This window comes from Euprymna scolopes, chromosome 8 (genome assembly GCF_053919585.1).
Source record: "Euprymna scolopes isolate OS-2025 chromosome 8, ASM5391958v1, whole genome shotgun sequence".
Classification (NCBI taxonomy): domain Eukaryota; kingdom Metazoa; phylum Mollusca; class Cephalopoda; order Sepiida; family Sepiolidae; genus Euprymna; species Euprymna scolopes.
This window is the reverse complement of record NC_136489.1, coordinates 101,300,950-101,325,949: the sequence shown is the minus strand read 5'-3', so window position 1 is coordinate 101,325,949 and position 25,000 is coordinate 101,300,950. Positions and strand designations below refer to the sequence as shown.

Genomic DNA, 25,000 nt, shown 5'->3' with positions numbered 1-25,000 from the left:
ATTGACTACTATACATTAAAATAACCCTTATCCTCGACTTGCTTCCGGGCCTTGATAAGTGATGACTCCAATCTTAAAAAAAATATTACGTTCAATAGAGACTGACATTAAATATTAATCAGCAGTAATATTAATGAATGAATACGATTTTTTTATTTATTTATCACACATGTTACTATCAAAATCGTATCAAAATTAAATCGCATGGTATAACTAGACGTATTCTAAATATAATTTGATCTTTCTTAGACAATAGTACCATTCAGGTTGTCATTGATGGGCGTACATCCAAGCATATAACATTAAAGCGGAAGTAGTTCAGGGATCGATCTTTGGACCGTTATTATTCCTGAGGTTCATAAACGACCTCCCTGATAATATCGTGTCCAAGATGGATATATTTGCTAATGATACAACGCCATATAATACGCACGAGGGAAGAATGGGTGAACATAAATCTAAGACAATGGCAGAATCGTTAGAAAATAACAGTAGTGGAATAGGGCCGCAAATGGATGGTAACATTTAATGCTAAACTTTCACAAGAAACACCCGTCTAGCAGAAATCACTATCAATAATTTCCCCCACTCTTTATCTGTACCTAAACCTAAACGTAGATTCCATGAGCAAAGCTTCTTTATAAGAACTACACGCCTATGGAATTGTCTTCCGTTTTCTGCTTTCCAGCTGATTACAATATGTTTTTTTTCAAGACTAACGTAAACAAGTTTTTGATGAGCCGTTCCATATAAGTTAGCAAATTTACCAAATTTACATTACTGACAATTACTATATATTGTCCAATTTCTACTGTACACTCTTTAACCCTTACTCTCGAGTGGCCTGAAGGCATTGATAAGTGGTGATACCCATGTAAAAAAAGGACTAAACTGCTCTCTTTTAACAATTACAAGACTCCTCTCCAACCACCAATATCCATGACAAATAGCACCCTACCAGAGAATTCTTCCTTCAAACTCCTCGATCTAACATTCACGGTTAACATGAACTGGAACAAATACATTGAGGATATTGAGCGCTGCTCCAAAGATGGCGGGTTCTCTCTATCGAACTTGAAGACTACTCACACCTGAGAGTGTCTTGTACCTCTACAAGGCCACCATTCGCTCATGCATGGAGTATTGTTTCCACATCTGAGCTGGTGCATTTACCACTAGCCCTCCCCCTCTTGGATAGAGTCAAAAAAAGTCTCCAATCTAATAGGTCCCACTTTGTCAACTAAGCTCCAACCTCTGTCCCATCGCTGGAATATTGTATCTCTGTACTTGTTTTACAAATACATTAAGGGAATGTGCTCTGATGAATTTCTTGCACTTGTGACCCCTCGACGTACATACCACTGACTAACCCGCTTAGCAACAAAGTCTCACCTCTTCACTGTTGAGTCCCGAAATGCCAGAAAACTTTCTACTCACTTAATCACTTGAACAGCTAGACTTTGGAATTCCCTTCCTGTTAACTGCTTCTTTGACTGTACTGATATGCGGAAGCTTAAATCTAATGTAAACCAAAATCTTGTTAATCTTTCTTAGGCATGGTCCCAAATAGTAACCCCTTACGCCAAGTGGCGATATGCCTTGTAAGGGGTGAACGTGACAAAAAAAAAATGATCCACTGTTATTTAAATACAACTCTGTCATTTGAAATATTGTATATTTCCAAATATACCAGAGACTATGTCAAATTTGGAGTTTTTATATAATAACAACTCGGCACGGTCAAAAGAATGGAAAGATAAACATTTTTTTAAAAGACAAATTAAAATCTATTAGAATCCATTATTCTAAGAAAAGCAGAATAATATAAAACCTTTTTTTGTTTTTTTACTATTTTTAATAGAATTTTAATTTTAAAATTTTCCAAAAATCAAACAAACAAACAAAAAAGACAACAAAAACAAAAAACAAAAGAAAAGAAAAAAAAAAACACCTTTCACCGCTACTTTTGTTTCGATAGATAAAACATTTGATTATTTTTAAAAGGTTTTTGAACCAATTAATTTTTTTTGTCTAAATTAGATTTAGAGTGATTTGCTATAAGATTATGCAAAAATATAACATAAGTATCTGAATTTCAAATAATTACATCTTTGATCTCACTCTATGGATTTCACGTGACAAAATTAAGAAATTCTAAATTTAATGATAGTTTGGAAGAAACTACGGTAGCCTTTACAAGACAAAGTAAGTCCATTTAGTCCTGTAAATTTCCATGTGTTTTTAACGTTTATTTTGACGATTAATTGAAGAATCATAAAGTTAATTAACGATGACCATTTTGAGAATGCTAGGCGTCGTATATGTTGGAGACAACTCCTACATGTAGTATCACGCTTGGTCGTCTTGACCCTGTCTTGCCATCAGGACCAAGTGTTTCTGGACGAGAGAGTGTGGTAGATGGAAGTCCCCTGTACTTAAAACTAAGTCAAGTTCAAGTCACAGCTAAAAAATAAAAAGGGGGAGATAACAACTGTTTGTCAATACGAACAACTGTATGCATCCCTTATGGTCTACCATAGGTGAAACAATTTCACGTAAGAACAAATTGCCTAAAAGAATTATCATATTTTTAGCAAAAATGCGTAGTTATTTATCGATTTTTTTAAATTTTTTGGTACTGATTTTTCAAAGCATTTCCTATTTAATGGCATATTAGCAATATTGGGCTCACTAAAAGAAAATTATTAATTTATTTTTCAACGATTTAGAAGTAGTGTTTTTCGTCAAAATAATGAAAAAAACTTTTTTTGTTAATCTGAAAGATAATAATTATTATTAATATATTCAACGAATTTCACACTTCAAAACACAAAAGATGACACATTCAAAATTTGGATTTTCAACCCTAAAATCTGATACGTGCACAGTTGTTTTTTGTTTGTTTGTTTTATCTACAATTCTCACCCGCTCAACAATACAATATGTTTTATTCAGTTTCGGCTGATTATTGATAACCACAAGCAAAAAAAGATGATATATATATATATATATCGATTATGAAAAAGTATACCAATATAAAGTTCATTCTTCACTTAATAATCTGTGAAAATTTCGCATTGATTGAATAATTATTTTGTTTTTGGTAGATTTTTTTTAAAGATATACTCCATAAAAAATACTCCCTCCGTCCGTTTTAGTCGTGCCTAGTAACAACACTTTATTTCGTAAAATGAACATGGTCCTCGCTTTCTTAAGAATCAACAAAATTACAACCAGAACAACAGCCTTGCCAATCAAACATATAAGCCAGTACTTTCAGGTTCGGCTAAAAAAACTATCTTTTTTTCAGAGACCGACAGAAATCAGCAGCTCCGCGCGATGCAAAGCCTACAAACTGCTCGTTAGTATATTCATATATACCTATATTTACTTTATTTTGTCTTAAAGTTCATTACATATCTTCTAATATATAAAAAAAACTATATGTCTGTCTGTCTGTCTATCGCCATATTTTCAAACTCTATCTTTTCCGAAACTAAAAATCGCAGAGCGGCACTTGAGTCGTAAAATGATTGATTTTTTTTATAAACCGTTCTTTTATGGCTCTTTAGCCGGTAAAATAAATTTTAAGGAATCAAAAATGGGTCCAAATTGAAAAAATCGTTATACCTTTTGTACATTCATCTTAGTTTATTTTTAATATTTCACTTTTACTCAGTTCATATGCGTGGAATGTTGGTACAGTGGTAACTTCACCAGCTTTGAATGCTACAGTTTCGGTTTCGTTTCATACTGATGGCACCCACATAATTTTCGTTTAACTTTTGAAATCATGGCTATAATGATATATTCGAAATCTGAATGAATTAAAATATCATATTTAAGCGTGTTTTATACGATTCATTTTTTTGACATAATGTCAAAATGTCAACACTACAAGCCCCCTCCCCGCTAGCACACACACACACACACACACACACACACAATAACTAGGGAACGAAAACTATTACAAACCAATTAGCTCTAACATAGACAACACAACCATATCTAAAATCACAAACTTTGCACAACATACAATAGAACATTGACTAAAAAGAAAATAGGCTTCCGCACAAACTTCACAACAAAAGAAAACATCTTCTACAACTACCCAAAATACACAAATCTAACGAGATGAGACACGCTATTAACATACACAACTCAGAATAGTCAGCAACACAAACCCCAATGACCTCACATTCAGACCTATAATAGCAGGACCAGCAGGACCATCATGCCCAACAAGCAGACTTAGCAACTTAATAGACATACTATTACAGCTCTTGACCAATCTAGTCAAAAGCTACATAAGAGACGACATCCACTTCCTTAGTTCCCCATCACAAACAGTAGACCATGGAATAATACTAGCTACATTCGACGTTAGCATCCTATACAGCAATATACACTACAACCTAGGGAAAGAAGCCATCTCATACTGGATCGATAAACACACACAAGCATTCGTGATTGACAGCATAGATATAATCCTCAACAACAATTCCTTTGAATTTGAAAATGATAACTACATCCAAATACTAGGCACAGCAATGGGTACAAAAATGGCCCCAACGTATGCCATTCTTACTCTAGCCTACTTGAAAGGATAGAGCAGAAACACGAACACAATGCTAAGATACTCTTCATAAAATCTTGAAAGAGATACCTGGACGATTGCTTTATCCTATGAAAAACTACATGGAAGGACATCAAAAAGCTCCACACTATACTCCAAAATCTACACCCCAAAATCAGCTTCACTCTAGAACAAAGCCCCACAAAACTACCTTTTCTATTCTAGTAAAAAGCAAAAACAAAACCATAATCACAGACATTTACCACAAACCCACAGACACCCAACAATATCTTCACTTCAAAAGCTACCCCACCAAAAAAAAAAAACTGTCTAAAATCTATACCCTACTCCCTAGCACGCATCGTCTGTACCATAGTCAAAGAGAAACACCTCCGTTCGACTCGACTAAATGAACTGCAAATAACCCTGCAGAAAAAAGGATACCTACCGCTACTAGTACGTAATGGTATCGAACTAGCATGAGAAATTCCAGTAGACCAACTAAGAAATCTCCAAAAGCACAACAAAGAACAAATTCTTGCATAGTCTCTACACACAACACAAACAACCCAGAACTATTTATAGAGTTAACAAAAAAAACTTATCCTTCTCAGCCAGAACGATAAACTAAACAACATACTTAAAACAACAAAAATAATAAAAAACAAACGCCCTCCTCAAAACTTAAAACACATCCCTACTTTCTCCAAACTCAATCAACAATCTACAAAAGGGGGTTATAAAATGCAACAGACAGCGATGTGGAGTTTGTGACATAATATAGAAGGAAACACATACACATTCAAAAACTCAACACAAACATTGAAAATAAGAAAAACTAAACCACACTTCTACAAATGTAGTGTATGCACTAAGATGCACAGCATGCAACAAATCTTATATAGGCGTCACCAAAAATCTCAGTAATATAGTGGCCTTATATAAGAGCAACATAAAAAATGCAGAAAACACGTACATACATGCAGTGGAAATAAGTTCAAAATAATGCCAATCTTCCAAACAAACAATTCACTCCCGAATTGAACAGAGCTATATATCGACATACAAACAAACGAAATGCAAACACACACTCGCACACATGCACATATGCATGTATACATCTTCACACATAAATTAGAACCGCACATGTACGGCCACACACACAGACACAAAATTCCCCCATCTCTAATGTAACACACTGAACAATACCAGTTTTACTCTACTACGAGACCAACAACACTAAAAAATACCCAGAATCACAGTGTAGTATCTGTCTTGATACGGCACTCCGCCTCTTCTATCCTCAGTCAGTATATAATCCTCCGTGACTGAAGTAATTCTTATTCTTATTATTGTGCCTATCTAGAGATCCCTCTTTTGGGGGACAGGATTTTCCCCACACTATAACCCGACTCTGTCTTACTCTGCCCATGTGGGGAGACAAATAAATAGGAACAATAAGAAATACCCAATGTTTATTCATAAATATCGCTCTTATATATAAACAAATATAAACAAACGTAATATCAAATTATAAAAATTATGAATATTCCAACAGACTAAGACTAAAACGAAAATCACAATAGAAAAAAATTAAAATATAAATCAAAATTGAATGACAACCGAAACAAACGAATACTAATCAAAGCTTATTCGAACTATAAGACAGAACTCACATTTCACATGCCAATACAAGGAAACTAACACACACACACGCACTCGCATACCTTTCCCCGTACACGAACATAGAAACACTTATATGATCAATCACCAATACATCCCACACCTCAAACAAGAAGAAAAATAAAGAAAAAGTAATAAAGAATTATATATATATATATATATATATACATACACACACACATATATGTGTGTATGTGTATATATATTTATGTGTGTGTATGTATGTGTGTGTGCATGTGTGTTATGAAAATATATTTATTGCATTTATACTACACAGAGGTTTCCACGTTTTGTCCATGTACGGAATTGTCCGGCTATGGGGAGGACACACAGAATCGTCCGTGGTGCTTAATTGCCATAAATGTAACATACTATCTGGCTCTATTCAAGTATTGGCCACCGTTGAAGTAAATACTGACAATCGATATACAAAATATTATATCTCTTTATAGCATTGTATATGTATACACAAAAGATATATATATATATATATATATATATATATATATATATATTTAAATAAGGGGGTGATCACCAACAATGTGTATTTTTTAACATTATTTTATTATTCCGTGTTTTGGTTTTTCATTGTAAATTATGTTTAGATCATTGTAATAATGTTTTTAAATCATTGAAATTGTTTTTAACGCGTTTCAGACGTTATGTGAAGCGTCCCCTTCAGAAAGTATTTAAAATGATTAGAATATACTCAAGACGTGTTAAAAATGAAAAGAACATTTTCGTAGCTCATTTGAAATGTTCCGAGAGGTGGAAACATGTGTACACAATTCTACTTTTCATTCGTATGCCCAATTTTTATTACTGGTTCATTGGGCTGGACTGATGTCTTATGTTTCTCTCTCTCTCTCTCTCTCTCTCTCTCTCTCTCTCTCTCTCTCTCTATCTCTATCTCTATCTCTCTCTCTGCTTGTGTTTCTGTTTATCTTTCTTTGTTTTTTCTCATTTTTTTCCTTTATTACTCTTACTTTAGTGGGGGGTGAAGGGGTCGTTGGTACTTGGTCAACTGTGTGCATAGGGTATGATTGTGCTCGTGTGTGTGTGTGTGTTTTCTTTTATTGGTTTGAAGAATTTATGTTCTGTTTTATAGTATTATAAAGTTATTTGCTTCCCTAGGAAGGTAACTGTGATTCAAGCTTGTTACTAATGTGTGTGTGGTAGGAGGGGGGCAGCTCGTCTGACATAGGGGTGTTTTCATTCAATTTTCATATTTATTTTTGGATTCTTAGATTTTAGTATTGTGATTTTTCGTTGCAGTTTTAGACTGTTCGGGTATTCTTAATATTATGTTTGTTTAGGTAAAGAGGTGTATTAATACATATACGTAGGGGATTTTTTAATGTTTCTATTTATTTGTCTCCCCATGTGGGTATGGGCAGACCCAGGATCGGTTCTTAGTGTGGGGAAGATCTCTTCCCCAGAGGAGAGGGGCCACTTGGAGGGGTATAGGCATGGGAGGAGTGATGATAGAAGGGATGATAGTTATCTCAGTCATGAAGGATTTCTCCTCTACTGACTGAGGGGGGAGGCGAGGTGTTGGAACAGATATTACACTATGGTTCCAGGTGTTTCCTAGTGTTGTTGGTTTCGAGGTTAAGAAGGGTTGGTATTGTTCAATGTGTTGTATTAGAGACAGAGGTGTTATGTCTGTGTGTGGTTGTATGCGTGTGTGTGTTTTAATGTGTTGTTTCTGATTTATGTGTGTGTGCGTATATGTATATGTACGTGAATGCGAGTGTGCCTTGCATTTCATGTTTTTGTGTGTTGATATTAAGCTCTGTTTAGTTCGGGAGTGAATCTTGTTATGAATTTTTTTTCCTGTGTAAATAAATAGAAATAATTGTCTGTTTTGAAGATTGGCATTATCTTGAAGCTATTTCCACTGCATGTGTGTACGTGTTTTGAAACATAGAGGTGTCTGTTATCTGCAAGTTTGATGTTGCTCTTATGTAAAGCCACTCTATTGCTGAAATTTTTGGTGGCGCCTATGTAGGATTTGTTGCATGCTGTGTATCTTAGTTCATAAACTACATTTCTGGAGGTGCAATTTAGATGCTTTTTTATTTTGAATGTTTGTGTTGGGTTTTTGAATGTGTATGTGTTTCCTTCTATTATTATGTCACATACTACACATCGCGGTTTGTTGCATTTTGTAACCCCTTTTGTAGCATAGGAACGAGTTTTGAGGAAGTTGGGATATCATTTAGGTAAATATATTTAAATAATAATAAATAATAAATTTACAAATTAATTAATACAACATTTCTGGCAGAATATACCTACATTAATGGAATTTGTTAATATGAATATGTGTGTCTTAGTGACTGTTTTTCTAAATAAAAAATGGCGTAATGTAAGGAAATCATGCAGCTCCTCTCCAATTTTCAGATTTTTAAATTATGTTCAAACGCATTTTATTTCCTGTTGGTGGATTGATTCTTGCTATTTCCTTGGTGAGTTAAGGGAAAATAGATTCACTGATTGATATAATAATTAAGTGATTAATTTTGTGATACGAAACAGATACTGTCAAGAATTTTAAGTGTTAACTAAATAAAAGGACTAAATTGTAACATGGTCAATATCATGAAATTTGGAATATAGACTTTTGTCACACACACACACACACACACACACACACACACACACACACACACACATATATATATATATATATATACATACTAGCAGAAGTACCCGTCATTGACTGGGTTCAAAAACAGCCTACAGAAAATGGACTGTGATTGATGAAAGTATGATAGGTTTTGATACTCAAAAATTTTACCCTAAGCAAAATATGATGAAAGTAAAGATAATTTTCGCGAAAATATATTTTTATATCAACTTTGTTTCCATTTGTAGCCAAGAGTGACCAACAAAATGTTTCCTTACAAAGAGAAAATGTTATATATATATATATATATATATATATATATATATATATATATATATATATATATATATATATATACAAGAAATAAATGTTACCATAGTCAATAAAAGTTACTTTTATGACAGAAAAGTTTATTGGTTTGTATTTTTAAGTAGTTTATAAAAAAAAATGTTTTTTGTAATTCACGAACCAGTTTAAAAAAATCAAAATGGCAGCGACTTTGAAATGGAGAACCCGTTTTCAATTTGAAGGAGGGGTACCTGAGCATTCTGTTAACAATATAAGAGAGTTCCGTCATTCCGTCAACGTAAGGAATATTTATAAACATATTTTAATGTTTTCCGTTATTTTGTGCTTGAGGAATATTCTATTATGATATGTGTAATTTATATAATAATTCATTTAAGTAGTTATCGCCTCAAATTTCGTTTTAATTTCGGTTCGCTGAAATTATTTCAAGTAAAGAGCATTAAAAACTATTTCAAAACAAAAAAAAAACATGACTGAACTTTTATTGACTATGGTGACATTTATTTCTTGTATATTTATTTTTTCGGGTAGTCGTTTGTTGGCTTTTCTGCTAAACACTCTTACTAAATAATACCGATGAAATATCGAAAAACAAAGACACAAAAACAGTTTGGAAAAATAATAAAGCTTTACTTACTTTAGTAAAAAAAAAATTCGAAACAGCAAAATGGGATATTAAAAAAGTAAACAGGTAATTACTTTAATTTTTTAAAAGCAAAAGATCGATATAAATATAAATAAGAAGAAAATGGCGCCCTTTTCAAGCAGAACAGTTTCGTTTCAGTTTTACAGTATTGAACGGTGTAGTGTTGCGCCGTCGGATTCAGGGTTGTACTATTATAATGTAAAGAACACGCAGAAAGGGTTGTAATCAACTGAATTCCTTCTAGTACACTAACAAAAAAAGCTTAAACAGATATATAAATAAAAATAAAAAGGTTATGTAAATGTTTTTAAAAGACACGTAATCACGTGAGCAGGATTTTTTCCCTTCTTTTGACACGATAACAAGTAACGTTCTTATTTTTTATTATTTATCTATTTATCTATTTTCGAAAGAGTGCCACGTGCAAGTAGAAAAGGAAAAAACAGAGTTATGCAAAATTTGTGTCGAGAATTGTCTAAAGTTACGACTTTTTTTTTGGCTTTCACTTTAATAAGAACGTGAATTTATGAGGTGAATTTATTCGACACAATATAATTCAACTCAAAAAAATAAATAAAAGCTAACGTTAATTAAGATTAAAGTTAAGGTGTTATTTTGGACCCTCACCCCTTTTAAAAAAACCTTGTTAAACTTTGTGACATATTTACATTCTATGGAGGTCAGGCGCGAACGAACGCGCAATAATTTTATTATACCATATTTCTTCAAACTGAAACATAATTATCAAAGTATACTTACGCAAATAGATATGAAAAGTCTTTGTTAAAGTTTGTGGCATATTTCTATGGAGTACAGGCGCAAACGCAGACCCACAATTTTATTATACCATCCCTATTTAAGTCGAAACATACTTATCAAAGTATTCTTATGTACATCTATAACAAAACCCCTTGTAAACGTTTTTTATTTCATTTTTTATTTCCATACTTTGGGGGCCAGGCGCGAACGCAGACCCCACAGTTTTAATGAACCAGCGTTCGGCCAGATCAAACATACCCATTCCTGATCCTCGATACATCTTCTATCATTATATGTAATCAGTTTTTTTTAAAAAAGTCAACCATATAGGAGCCTATTCGTGACCACACACACACACACACACACACACACACACGTTCAGCTTTATATTATACTAGTAAAAGTACCAGTCGTTGACTGGGTTCAAAAACAGCCTACAGAAAATGGACTCTGATTTATGAAAGTATGATAGGTTATGAAAAGGAAGGGTTGAAAAGAGATAGCTTCGAATTTGGGGGTATCAAAACCAAAGCAAAATATGATGAAAGTAAAAATTAAATAGATAAATCCCATAATTTATTATACCATACCTGATCACACTGAAACACTTATCACAATATTCTGTGGATCTATATTAAAAAACCTTGTTGAACTTTGTGACATATTTCCATTCTATGGAGGTCAGGCGCGAACGCAGACTCCACAATTTTATTATAACATCCCTATTTAAGTTAAAACATACTTATCAAAGTATTATTATGTACATCTATATCAAAAACACTTGTAAATGTTCTTTTCTTTAAATTTTTAAATTTTTTATTTCCATACTTTGTGGACTAGGCGCGAACGCAGACCCCACAATTTTAATGAACCACCGTTCTGCCAGATCAAACATACCCATTCCTGTGTTTCGATGCATCTTCTATCATTATATGTAAGCAGTTTTTTAAAACAGTCAACCATATAGGAGCCTATTCGTGACCACACACACACACACACACACACACACACACACACACACACACACACACACACACACACACACACATACCAAAGGTAAAGTAAACTGTCTTTTCTTAAAAAAAATATTTTTTCCTGTGGGGCTGGGGCCCGACTTTTAAAAATTAAATTAAATTAAGACAGCCGGGATATTTCCTATGATTAGGTAGGCTTTTCTACGATCATATCAGACAATGTTAAAGTGTTTTGAGAAGAGACAGCGGATGTAGAAGAAACTTCGCCAACCGGGTAGCTTTCCGATATATCGTTTAAAGTGGAGACAAAAGGATTATTACCAAATTTCTGTCTCCACATAAACTCGAAAAGATAACTGTGTAAAAGCTTCTGGCGTTTGAAACTGACTGTTAATCCAAGGTGAAGATATCCATCTTTTATACAATTATTAGGAACGGTTGTTTACTTAATTCAATGATTTTTTTTTCTTCCAATATTTTCCTCAAGGATCGTCTGCTCCTTTGCAGCACATTGATCGGCGTCTTACATCAGATTACAGTTAAATCCGAACGCATGACGTCATGTTCCGAGCAAAGCCGAGCGGACAGTTAGTTACGTCTGGTTTAAATCCTGCACACGTACCAAGATTTGCTTTAAAAAATTATCACCGTTAAATATTAAATAGAATATTTATTTATACTAAAAGAAATATTATTTAGGTCAAATACCAAGCTCTTTTTCTTTGATATCAAAGCACTTGCAACCGCTGGATTTTGCCATGAGTCAGAGATAGATAGATAGATAGATAGATAGATAGATAGAGAGAGAGAGAGAGAGAGAGAGAGAGAGAGAGAGAGAGAGAGAGAGAGAGAGCGAGCGAGCAGTAGAATGATGGATTGTTCGGTATTTACTTGAATAAGATAGGTTTTTGATGTAGGGATATCCAGCTCCCTGAAAATATGCACCTCTTTTTCGTACAAAACTACCTAGTCACGTCGGCATTTTTGTCACATATCACTATGTCAAGTTTAACAGCTCCGTTTTCTAGGTATGTAGCTGTAGGAATGGCATAACGCTAGATATGAAGTAAATAATGTTTGGTATGTCACGTCGTATTCGTCCAAGTATTTTTTTCATTATCATTCATTTACGTTTTTAAGAAGGTATATTCTATAGACACATCCATTAAATTAGTTTCCTTTGCGGTGAAAATGCCATTTCAAACTTGAACCTGATACGACCAACAGAGTCTCTCATAGAATTGAAAGTGCGTGTGTATGTGTGTATGTGTGAGAGAGAGAATGTGTGTGTGTGTGAGAGAGAAAGCAAGAGAGGGAGAGGGGGGTTTGTTCGTTATTACCTTGAATAAGGTCGGGTTTTGATATCTAGCTCCCTCACAACACGCATATCGGATGCAAACAAAACTACATGTATAGTATCCTGTCAAGGCAGGATAAGTCCTTCGTAGTGGCTCACCAAGGACTTGTTTATGTTGGGCTTGAATACGATTATATTGTAGTCAGCTGGAAAGCAGAGAAACGAAAGAGTTCTACGGGCGTGCAGTTCTAAGAAAGAAGCTTTGTTCATGGAATCTACGTTTAGGTTTAGGCACAGACAAAGAGTTGGAGAAATTATTGATAGTGGTTTCAGATAGACGAGCACTTACCATAAAAATAACAATAAAACAGAAACAGGCTCGTAAGGTCTCTTCTGTGGAAAATAGGTTGCTCAGAAGAGAAAAGAGTATCCTCCACTAGGCTATAAAGTCTATTTTGAATTCTGTCAAGACAGGATGAGGTTTTTCTAGCAGCTCCTGCCCAGATGTGGCCACAGTACTCCATCCTTGGATGTACCTGGCTCGTATAAAGGTAGAAAATTGCATCAACAGTGATATATCTACTGGAGCGGTAGTAGGATCCCACCATGTTTCCAGCAAGGGATTTGATGTACGTATTCCATTTAAGATCAGGAGTAAAGGTCAAAACATGCAGTTTCCTCAAGACGAGAGTCATTCATTTCAATTAATGCCAGATGAGTATCAGAGCATAGATGATGTAAAGATAGAAGCTTGGTTTTAGATGAATTAAAATTAACCAGTCACCTCTTTCCCCATTATACCACGTGATCAAGATCAGAGGAGAGAGAGAGAGAATCAGAGAGAACTTGGTCATTTACGGCCTTTGATGTGTTGCCATAGATGGTTGTGTCATCAGCATAAAAGTCTACGAATGATGTAAGTATGCGTTTTGGGAGACCATTGATGTAGATCAGGAAGAGAGTTGGGCCCAGGATAGACCCCTGAGGGACTTCAGCATTAATACTGTGAGCTTCTGATTTCTGCCCATCAACCATTATTCTTATGAACCTATCAGAGAGAAATTATTTAATTACTGAGGAGACATTTCCAGCTATACCGTAGCTGGAGATCTTGTGAATTAGACCTTTATGTCATACCCTATCAAAGGTCTTTGATATGTCAAGAGCAATTGCCTTAGAAAGGAAGCCTCTGTCGAGAGATTCGCTAATCCTATGAGATATAACCGTTAACCCACCTGCTCTAGATCTAACAGAACGGAAACCATATTGCAAGTCACTAAGGAGGTTATTTTTTACTGAGGTGGTTGACTACTTCTCTATTTAACATGGATTCAAGCATCTTACTAATGACACACAGGAGACTTATTGGTCTGTAATGAGATGGAGATGACCGATCACCCGAATTCTTAAATACAGAGAATACTGATGAGATTTGCCAGGGTGCTGGGAAGCAATTCTTTTTAAGACAACGCTTAAACACCTTTGGGAGCTAATTCTGGTAAAACAATTTTCAGTACTATAATTGAAATGCTATCAGGTCCAGTTGCTTTACAGGAATTAAGGATTTTGATTAGCTTGGCAACATCATGAACAAATATTTGTATGTCGCGTAGCGTATTTTCTGATACAGAAAGAAATACGGGTTGGTTGACGGCATTGGTTGTATAGGATAGAATTCGCTCCAAAGTTCTTGGCAAAGAGTTTGGCTTTGTCTGATGCTGACGAGATTACCTCAGGTCCATTGATGATGGTTGGGATAAAGTACACGCTTCTGTTCAGGACCTTGTTTGCTATTTGCCAAAACTCGTGGGAACCAAGCTGCTGTTCAGCCACTTTGGACTTAATGGATTGAGCATACAACTCTCGCGTTCTTTATTACTCTTTGTTTACTGGTTATTGACAGTTTTTAAAGCGGCTTTAGTCTCAGTGCATCTATTACGTTGAAAGCAATGGAAAATGTGATTTCTGTGCGCACTGGCAGCAGCATATTCTGGAGATAACAACGGCTGGCTGTTACGTTTTTGCTGGAATTTTTTCGAGGGCATGAAGCAGTCTATACCTTCAACTAATCATTCCGTCAGGTCTCATACTATAGAGGGCATATTCTTTTTAAACATGGAACGCAGAGGCAGATCTGATATAAATGTACGGAAGTTATACCAGTCAGCCATAACGTATCGATATACTGTACGAAGGAGAGATACGTCTGAGGACTTATTACATTTCGTTTTAATCTTAACTTATGCAACAGAGTGGTCGGAAGATCCCAGTGGAGACTGAAAGGAAGATAAACATAGCCCAAGGCAAGTTGTGCGAAAAAGATCTAAGAGACTTGCATACTGACCGTCACTGTCGAGCACACGAGTGAGTTTGTGGACAATCTGTGAGGTTATAAACAATGGAGAAATCGTGACAGAACCTCCCCATCCTCGTCATCTGTCTTGCGTAAGGTGGTTAACCATTCTACAGACGTGAATGGTAGCAGAATGGTGAGAAGATAAGATGTGGTCAATTTTCTCAAATATGCTTTTAAAGATTGTTACTCCGCTGTTGTAGGGGGGATATAGAGCAAATATGAACGCAGTGGGGTGATCAAGTGCAACCATAAACACTTATATGGTAATTTAGGTATCTTCTCTAGAGATTTCCCTACCAGATAGAAAGCGATCTTTAATATAGGCACATATTTTATTCTCATGACGATGTTGGAGGTCAGATTGTGATGTTAATTTAGAGTATTCTTTAATTACGAACTTATCTAGGGAAATAGTTCAATGCTATTTTCGCTTTGGAATAAAAAGGTCTTGTTTAGTCTCCTGTAATTGGATTTCAACCTCTGGAAGGTTAGAACGTAGACCCCTAAAACACTATGTGAAATTCGACTGGACTGAGGAAATGCAAAACACCTTCAAAGAAGTGAAAAGCCTGATTACGCACACGATACAGCATGGTGTGGAGATTTTTGCCAGACGCAGGCAAACTTGTCTGGCAACCGACTGTCAAACAAAGAAGAAAAAAAAAGAAAGAAAAAAACACTATCCCTGCCCAACTCAGATAACTCAGCAGCAGCTCTATAAACCACTCAGCTGCCTCAGTCTATGCTCGAGTCCATCTGCTATGCAGAGCAACCAACAACCCACGAGGTCTGCTCCCATAACTTCAACGATGGTACCTTCCTTGAATCAATATGGTGGGATGACATCTGCACTGCTACTGTCATTCATGGTGCTGCTCCTCGACACAGTGGAGAATGGCTCTCCAGCTAAACAGGATCCCCACCCGATGTCCGACCATTCTACCAGGACCGTGATCATTTGAGCAGCTTCAACAGTGTGGTATGATACCACGACCACATAGTCATCCCCAAATCCTTTCAGCCTAGAGTCTTGGAGTCTTTCCACTCGGCCCACTAAGGTGTTAACCAAATGTGTTCTAGCGCCGAATCATCCTTCTTCTGGCCAGTCATGAACCCTGCCATTTGCAACTTTCGAGAGATGTGCTCTGAGTGTAATCTTATAGCCCCCCCCAACCATGCATGCCACCGACCCCACTAATCCAGCCAGTCTACCCCTTCCAAGCTATAGTTGCTGACTACTTCACATACCACGGCCACGATTATCTCGTAAGTGTGGACCGCTACAGCAACTGGCCAATTGTGGAGAATACGTCTGATGAAGTAGACGAACTCATTAAGGCATTGCGCAGAACATTTGTAATCTATGGGCTAGCAGAGACACTGAACTCCTCGCTTCAAAAACTGAGTGCTTCCTAAATGCTTGGACAGTGAACCACAAACACTCATCAGTAATATTCCCCACAGTAATTCAAGAGCTGAGATTGGCGTTAAAACTGTGAAACACGAGATCATTGAACACCGACACCGTCCAGAAGACCATGCTGCAGTATCGCAACACACCACCCCTCTCCTGCTATCGTCCGAATCGAAAATCAAATGGGACCATACTCAAACAAATGGGACAAAACTGGGGTTGTGATTGAATTCCATCAATACGTGATATGAGTTTACGGTTCCGGACGTGTCAGATTAAAAAACAGGCAGTTCTTTTGTCGATACACGCCAGTAGTGAAGAGGGGCCAAATCATCTCGTCTCCTGGCCCTCTTTCACGGCCCTAACCGAACCCAGCTGGTTCTGCTTCCCAACATAAAACTGCGCCAGCTCCGCAAGGCAAGCCAATTTCAGCTGGCTCGTCCCCATAGCATGTGACAACTCCAAGACCCACTCAGCCACATAATAAGGGTCATCTCCCCCTGGCTCTCTAGCTACATTACCGGATATCCCCACGGAACAGGGCACTACATCAGAGAAGGGAACCACCAAGAAACTCCCTCGGTCCTTGGTCAGATTAATTCCTCATAATAAGGTACGGGATATAACTCACATAATTTTACTTTTGCCTTCTCAACCCAAAAGGGCAATTGTCGACATCAAAGCCACAATGATAGTTACAACTAATGTCATAATCCTCTTTATTTAAAATTCTTTTATTTATTATTTATTATTTGTTTGCGAAACGACAATGAAATCAACACTCATTTGCTTTTATTTAAATAGATTTCAGGTTTTGCCTTGAACGGATGAAGAGAAGAAAAAATAAACGAGGAATAATTTCCATTAAAAACCAAATTAGTGTTTTGCATCTAAAATTGAGAAAATCGCGCTTGAACCGTGCCACCGTTATATGAAAGAAGCCAAAGCAAAACAAATGGCCTCTAAGTTTGAACTGATGTTGTGTTTACTTAACGATGAAACTCGAATTTTAACTCGAAATGATTTCACGTTTAATAATATTTAATAATAATAATAATAATAATAATAATAATAATAATAATAATATTAATTATTAATAATAATACTAATTACCAATAATATTAATTAATAATAATAGGATTTAATAATATTTAACGAAAACAAGAATATAAAATTACTTTTAATGGCCAAACAGATTTTTTCTTGCGTTCTCCCATGCCTGCAATCATTATAGATTACCTAAAACTGAACCAAGAAACCGATTTTTGTACTTTTGCTTGAAAAGCGAATTCATATCTATTTCAAATTTCATGTTCAATTTACAAATAATAATTCCTCCTCAGAGTTCAACCAGTATTTTGTCGCCAATAAATCAAACATAATATTTTAAATGCAGTCATATATATACATTTTGATAATCGTAAATTTTATATCTAAGACGTTTCTGTCGCATTCATAATAATTAATCTCGCCACATAAATGTAATGAAAAATAAATGAAATACTAACTTTACTTTAACTTTATTGAATTATAAGTCACATATGAGAATTAGGTCGGAACATTTAATTTGCTTACAGGGGAAGGGTGTGTGCGTTTTGATATTTTGTATAAAGGCATTTCTATAAAAATACCCCGCCACTCCCAAGAGGCAAAATGCGGGTGGTAAGGGAAACGAAATATTATTACATTCTCAAGATAACGTAATCCATCCATGTTTGCATAAAAATAGTTTTTCGAATATTTATGCGTCCTAATACACTCACACCGATAGTTGTTTATTGTTCCGCGATGCGTTCTACGGTGGTGTATATTCTGCATTTTTGCAACCTAATCCTAATCTAACTCTCTAACCAGCTGCATATCTAACCATGATTGGCAAAAGTCAAGGGCCTTTGTGCGCACTGTTAATGACTGTCGAGGATATTGTTCTTGTTTTTTTTTTTTCTTTTTACAAAATTCATTTTTCCATTAGTGGCAGAGTTCTTTTAGATGAGGTTCGTAGTTGTTTTGTTTGAAATACGCGTGGGTTTACTATTTGCTTGTTTTCAAATATAATTTTCATCGCTCTTTTATTTCTTCAGATTTTGATGGTTGATTTCGTTTGGCTGTTTTTGTTTTACAGCATATCAACCCTTTTCAGGTTATTTAATGCCGAATTCAAAGATTTTAGAAAATTTTCTTAATAAAATATATTTGTTGTTTCAAGTCGGTTTCTATTTAACCCATAGTTGGGACCGTAACAGGTACTACCACTCCGGGTCAGAGTGGACATGGGAAAGCAATGTCAATTAAAGGGTGGCCCCCAAAGATCGCAAGCTGGGGCCTCACCACTGAATATAGTTTAAGGTCATATACAGGACCTCGGATTTTGAGGGACATCTAAGCTTTGTAACCATTTTTATTATTTAAAAGAAATGATTAACAAAACTGTCGATAGTTGTTTTGTTTTACGGCATATCAACACTTTTCTCGTTATTTAATGCCGAATCCGATCATTTTGGTAAAAGTATTTTTTTTTTGTGATTCAAGTATTCTTTATGTCTTCAAATATTTACTCATGGTGTTTCCTTTAGTTTGGTTGTTCTATTTTATGGCTTATCAACTCTTTTCCAGTTATTTAATGCCAAACCCGGTCATTTCGGTAAAGTTTTTTATGCTTAAAGTTCTATATATTTTCAAATATTCATTCATGGTTTTTGGTTTGGTTTATTTACTTATTTTTTGTAGAGAAAAGTTGTTTTTGTTTTTGCAGAACATGATTGAGTTTTGCAAAGTGACAGGAAAACAAACAAAAATAATAACATCAATGTTTAGTGCATTTAAGTCAGGACGCCGATATCTTCAGACAGCCCGTTCTGGTAGCACGAGGATAAAACTGCAGAAAAAATAATCAATATGGGCGTGAATTAGACGAAACTAGTTTCATAAACAGAATGAATTTATTCTGAATTTTATTGCCGATATTTTCCTATGCAACAGATTTGCTCTTCCGGAATTTCGGTTAAACAACGTTGTCGTGGGTATGTTACTTCATAGTTTATTTGGTGATGATTTTACTTTTATTATTGATTCAGGTGATTCTGTTGGTCGCATTCGTTTTCCTGATATATTTCTAGTTGGAATTCTTTCTAAGAAGAAATCGGATGCTTACAGAAATGACAACGTGAAGGTTTCCAACATCCTAAGTGAAAATGCTCTTGTGGATCGAACTGAATTCAAACTCGGTTGTCAATCAGTGTCATTAACCACTTAACCTCAGATGTCAGGTTTCTCAAATTTCCTTGAATTTTACAGACAATATTAAGTTTAGAACATCTATTAAATATTTATTATCAATTTTTTTTTGTTATAAAAATATACAGTTTAATGATGACATTGCGATCCCTAACAACTATGACAACACTGCGACAGTCCTGTTCTTATCCACAGCGCCAGTAAAACGCAGCAATGACAGTGACAATACAGCTGGTTCTCTTTGGGATTCCAGAGAACCGGCGACATACCAACACTTCTAGAAAAAAAATATCATCATCTACTGCAGGCAGCTCAGTTCTTTTCTGCAGCACTGATTCAGTGACGAGAGTGGTAGTAGCAGTACAGCCGTACAGCCTTTAGGATAAGTCGTCATCATCATCATCATCATCATGCACTGCACCTGCTCTACTCATAACGATTCACTAAATCATTAAGAAACGCAAAGAGATGTATTTATTTACTTGTAACAAAAACATTCTTTTACAATGCCCAGTTGTCGAGTGCATAGCAGTGTCAGAAGTCGCCATTACAAAGTAGTGAATAAACATTTGATTAATTAGACTTTCTATGTTTCGAAGTTTATATCAAAATGAAAATGAAATTTTAATCCTTATTTTTTTTTCAATAAAAGGAGCAAAGACCAAATTTTAAAATAATAAAAGGTTTAATCGAAAAATATGCAATATTTTCTTTTTCATCTGTTTTCTTGAAAAAGGATTTGACGAAATTCAACGAATTTAAACTTAATCCAAATCTAATAAATATATATAAACGCCAAAAAATCACTTACCTATAAAAATACTAAGCAATGAGTGCTTCCATTCTTCATTTATAAGAATTTGTCCATATTTATATTTTATATTCCATCTAAGTTTTAAATAAAAGGATTTTTTAAAGCAAGTTGTCAAATATGGATGTCTCAAAGGGACATAGATAGTTATTTCCAAAACGTAAACAACACATTAGATCAAATACATTTCAAAAGTAATCTCGATAGTAACTATATAAAGAAACAAACATTTAATATATCTCTCTTTATTTCCCCTTTGTAATTAATTAGATATTTGAAGTTAATAAGGTTGGTCGATATGGGTTACCGTATGTACAAAATGATCACATTTCACTCGTTAGTTTTCGCCGATTAAACGCAAACCACTCGGCGAATTTTCGTTTTTTTTATTTTAAGAAATACATGAGTCTTTGATTTAATATATTTTATATCTTATTTATGGAGTGAATTTTTTTAAATATCTAAAAAAAAAAAAATATTCGAATGAAATAGAAAAAATTGTCGTAATTGTATGAAATTTTCTGGACAATATAACAAGATTATAAGGTTTCACTTAAAAAAATCCCCAAAAGAATCAACGTGGTTTAAAAATGGTTTAAAAATTTGGACTTTACTGGTACATATGCAAATAACTATTGTTTTTTTGTTTTAAATTAGATTATTTTATTTATTGATCTTTTATCTTCAATTTGTGATATATAACTCTAAGGTGAGAAGATTAATTATTTTCATTTGAATAGACATTTCAAAATGAGGGTGATGAATAATAAAAAAGCTTGTCTAGAATATTATATTCAGTTTATTGGAAAGATCATAAAATTTCACATTGAAACTATAGAAAAATTTTGATAGACTTACAAGTGAAAAATTGAAAAAAAATTAACTCGTAAAATTAAATTGATTTCATTACATAGAAAAAATGGCTGCATGAACGCGCGCAGGCAATTTGTAAACACTGGTTTTTAAAAAAATAAAAAATAATATTTCTATTATATTTGAAACAACTTTAATAGTTTATTTTGGAAGTATAAAATAAACAACCCTCGTTAAAAAGAGAAACTACGAGTTTTTTTTTTTAAATATTTTATTCGCAGTTTTGTGTTAGGGGTGTCAAAAATTTCCCCAAAATTCTGACACACCTACATCATGACTACCGCTAAAACGTAAGCATTATAGTTTGATTAAATGTGGAAAACTCGTGCAGCAGCAGCAGCAGCAGCAGCAACAACAACAACAACAACAACAACAACAACAACAATAATAATAATAATAATAATAATAACTAGCAGGACTTGTGGAAATTCCACAGGGGACTCATTCATATGTAACATATTGATGTTGGCATTCTGTAGATGTTCAGTGTAAATGGAGACACTCTCATATATTGTAGTTTGATATTATTTTAGCGTTTTTGTTAAAACTGCAAAAGTATTTGTCTAAGCTAGCAGGAACACCCGGTAAAGCCCGGTCGTAAAGTACGCTTAAATATGATATTTTAATTCTTGCAGATTTCGTATATATTATTAAAGAGTTAATGTTCTATCGATTTTTATATGTTATAAAGTTGAGTTCCTTCAGCCATAATCGAAACCGAAACCAAAACTTATCAAGAATTCTTGATAAAATTATTTATAAAAAAATAGATGACTTAAGTGCCATCAGCTATAGTCAAAACCGAAACCAAAACTTATGAAGAATTCTTGGTAAAATTATTTATGACAAGAAATAGAAGAACATAAGAATTAAACGACCCGGATGTAAGTCTGATACACAAAAGAACACACACGCTATCGTATTAATATACAGATGATAATAATAATGATGATGATGATGATAATAATAATAATAATAACAATAATAATAATAATTATCTGTGCTAAACTTTGTATTCATTGGTTCACATTACCTGGGCTCGAACTAAAGATCGGTAGTACATTTTAAACAAATCTATATAATTATAAAACTCAAATGACCTTGTAGCGAGTGATGTAACCCACTTTCCAGTTTACGACATCTGGTTGCATATGCGCGCATAAACATTAACCCATAACAACGTAAACAAATAAACACAAATCATTACTTTTGCAGATTTTGACATGCGCACTGAAATATTAACGTTATTATTTCGAAACTATTATTTAACATGGGAAGAGTGGGGGTGTTTTGCAACTATTCTTTATTACAACTATACTGTTGCTGTTTTCTTACAACTAAACAACTTTAACCTGTTGACAAATATAAGAACAATTGTAGTAAAGCCAAAACTACTACTACTACTACTGCTACTACTACTACTACTACTACTACTACTACTACTACTACTACTACTACTACTACTCTATCCGTCCCTTTTCCTTCCTTCCTTCTTTTTTATTTTTTGTTTACATTTCTAGATACAAAATAGTTGTGTGAGAACGGTGAATTTGTTGACACGTTTACTAATCTGTTTCAATATAAGTTTTATTTTATTTTATTTTATTTATTTAGGTTTTATTTTTTTGATTAAGGTTTTATTAATTATTTTTTTTTTTAGATTTTAAGTTTCTGTAACTTGGTTGAAGGATTCCAATATGGGTTTTTCATTCTTATATTTCTCATCAGTAAGTTCATGTGCGTTTTTGCTGCTAAATGATTTTACTCGACGTTCGATTCGTAGGAAAAATTATCTTTAATTTTCGATTTTTGAGTAATTATTCGGAAAAATAGGTAACTTTACACGAATAGGGAGGATTTTTTTTTCCATGTTTGAGTGATCCGTCCGTGATTTTTCATTTTAATATACTTTCATAGAAATGTTTCTGTTATGTCAAAAAACAAAACAAAAAACAAACTTATTTTATTTACGTTACAAGCGTTACGCTCATACATGAATTCCATAGCTAATATAACATACTGACCCAACGGGTCACGGGTAGTCTAGTGTTATATAACATTCACATGTTTGTAGTATTTTCGAATTAAACAGTTAATATCGCATATCGTACGTTTGAAAAAGATATCCGTTATGAAAATCAAAACAAAGCAGCCATGGTATTGTTAAGGTACGGGGTTAAGGTACTGCGTTAATACAATTGCTTGATCTGTGACGTTTAAGTTTGAAATATCAGTTTCATCATTAAACGCACTGATTAAATGAGAGCATCTTAAGAACACCCGTCCTGGATCCTTGTTTAATGATAGATTAAAAAAAAAATGAATGAGAGAAGAATATATAACTGCATATTGGAGTAAACCAGTTTATAATTTTTTTGTCATTGATATGTTCCTTTCTAAAATATAAATATTTGATTCTCAATAGCCAGTTTGTTGGGTGGATAGTTACAACATGTTCTTAAAACGTTGACAAAATAATAATTCGATTTAATCCCTTTTGTTCGGGTTGTGATATTTTTCAATTAGGAAATTAAACAAAATAGTTGATTTAAAAAGATGACACACACACACATACACACACACACACACACACACACATATATATATGTATATATTATTATGATAGGTTTATAAGAGTAGCGGTTAATGGGCAAAAATCAAAGTATCAACACTGGCGTCCCTGGGATCACATCCTGGGCCCAACTCTCTTCCTGATTTACATCAATGATCTCCCAAATCTCATTCTTAGATCATTCGTAAGACTTTTTTGCAAACGACACTACCATCTATGGTAACACTTTAAAGGCCAGAAATGATGGAGATTCTGTCTCTTTTGATCTTCATCACTTGTCGCATGGGGGGGGGTGAGAAGTGGATAATTTTAATGTATCTAAAAACCAAGCTTCTCTCTCTTTCCATCATCACGTCTGGCATTAATTGAAATGAATGGCTTTCGTCTTTGGGAAACGCCATGTTTTGACAAGCTTCTGGGTCTGACCTTCACCCCTGATCTGAAATGGAGCATATACAGCAAGGCTGTTGCCAAGAGCGCCGGAAAATAGTCGGATCATCCTACCGCTCCAGTAGCCAAGTACCTCCTCAGATGGAATATTGTTGTCATATGGGGAGGAGCTGCTCGGAGCATCCTTCATCCTGCCATGACAGAATTCAAAACCGGTTTCGAAATCTGGTAGGTGGTGCTTTTTTCTCTTCCTTGCAACCTCTTTACCACAGAAGAGACGTTGTTAACCTGTCTCTGCTCTATGGTTATTTTCATGGCAAGTGCTCGTCTGAACTCCAGTCTATGGCCCCCTTTGCAAAACTTTCACTAAAAACACTCGTCTAGCTAAAACCACTATCAACAATATCCCACACTCTCTATTTGTGGCTAAATCTGAATGTAGATTCCATAAACAAAGTTTCTTTCTGCGAACTG

General features: G+C 34.6%; 1 protein-coding gene across 3 annotated transcripts in view; it reads right to left on the bottom strand.

Moving 5' to 3' along the window:
- The window catches only part of LOC145283668 (hydroxylysine kinase-like), a 243,890-nt gene that overhangs the window by 48,850 nt on the left and 170,040 nt on the right, over window positions 1–25,000 (bottom strand). The gene's annotated exons all lie outside the window — the stretch shown is intronic.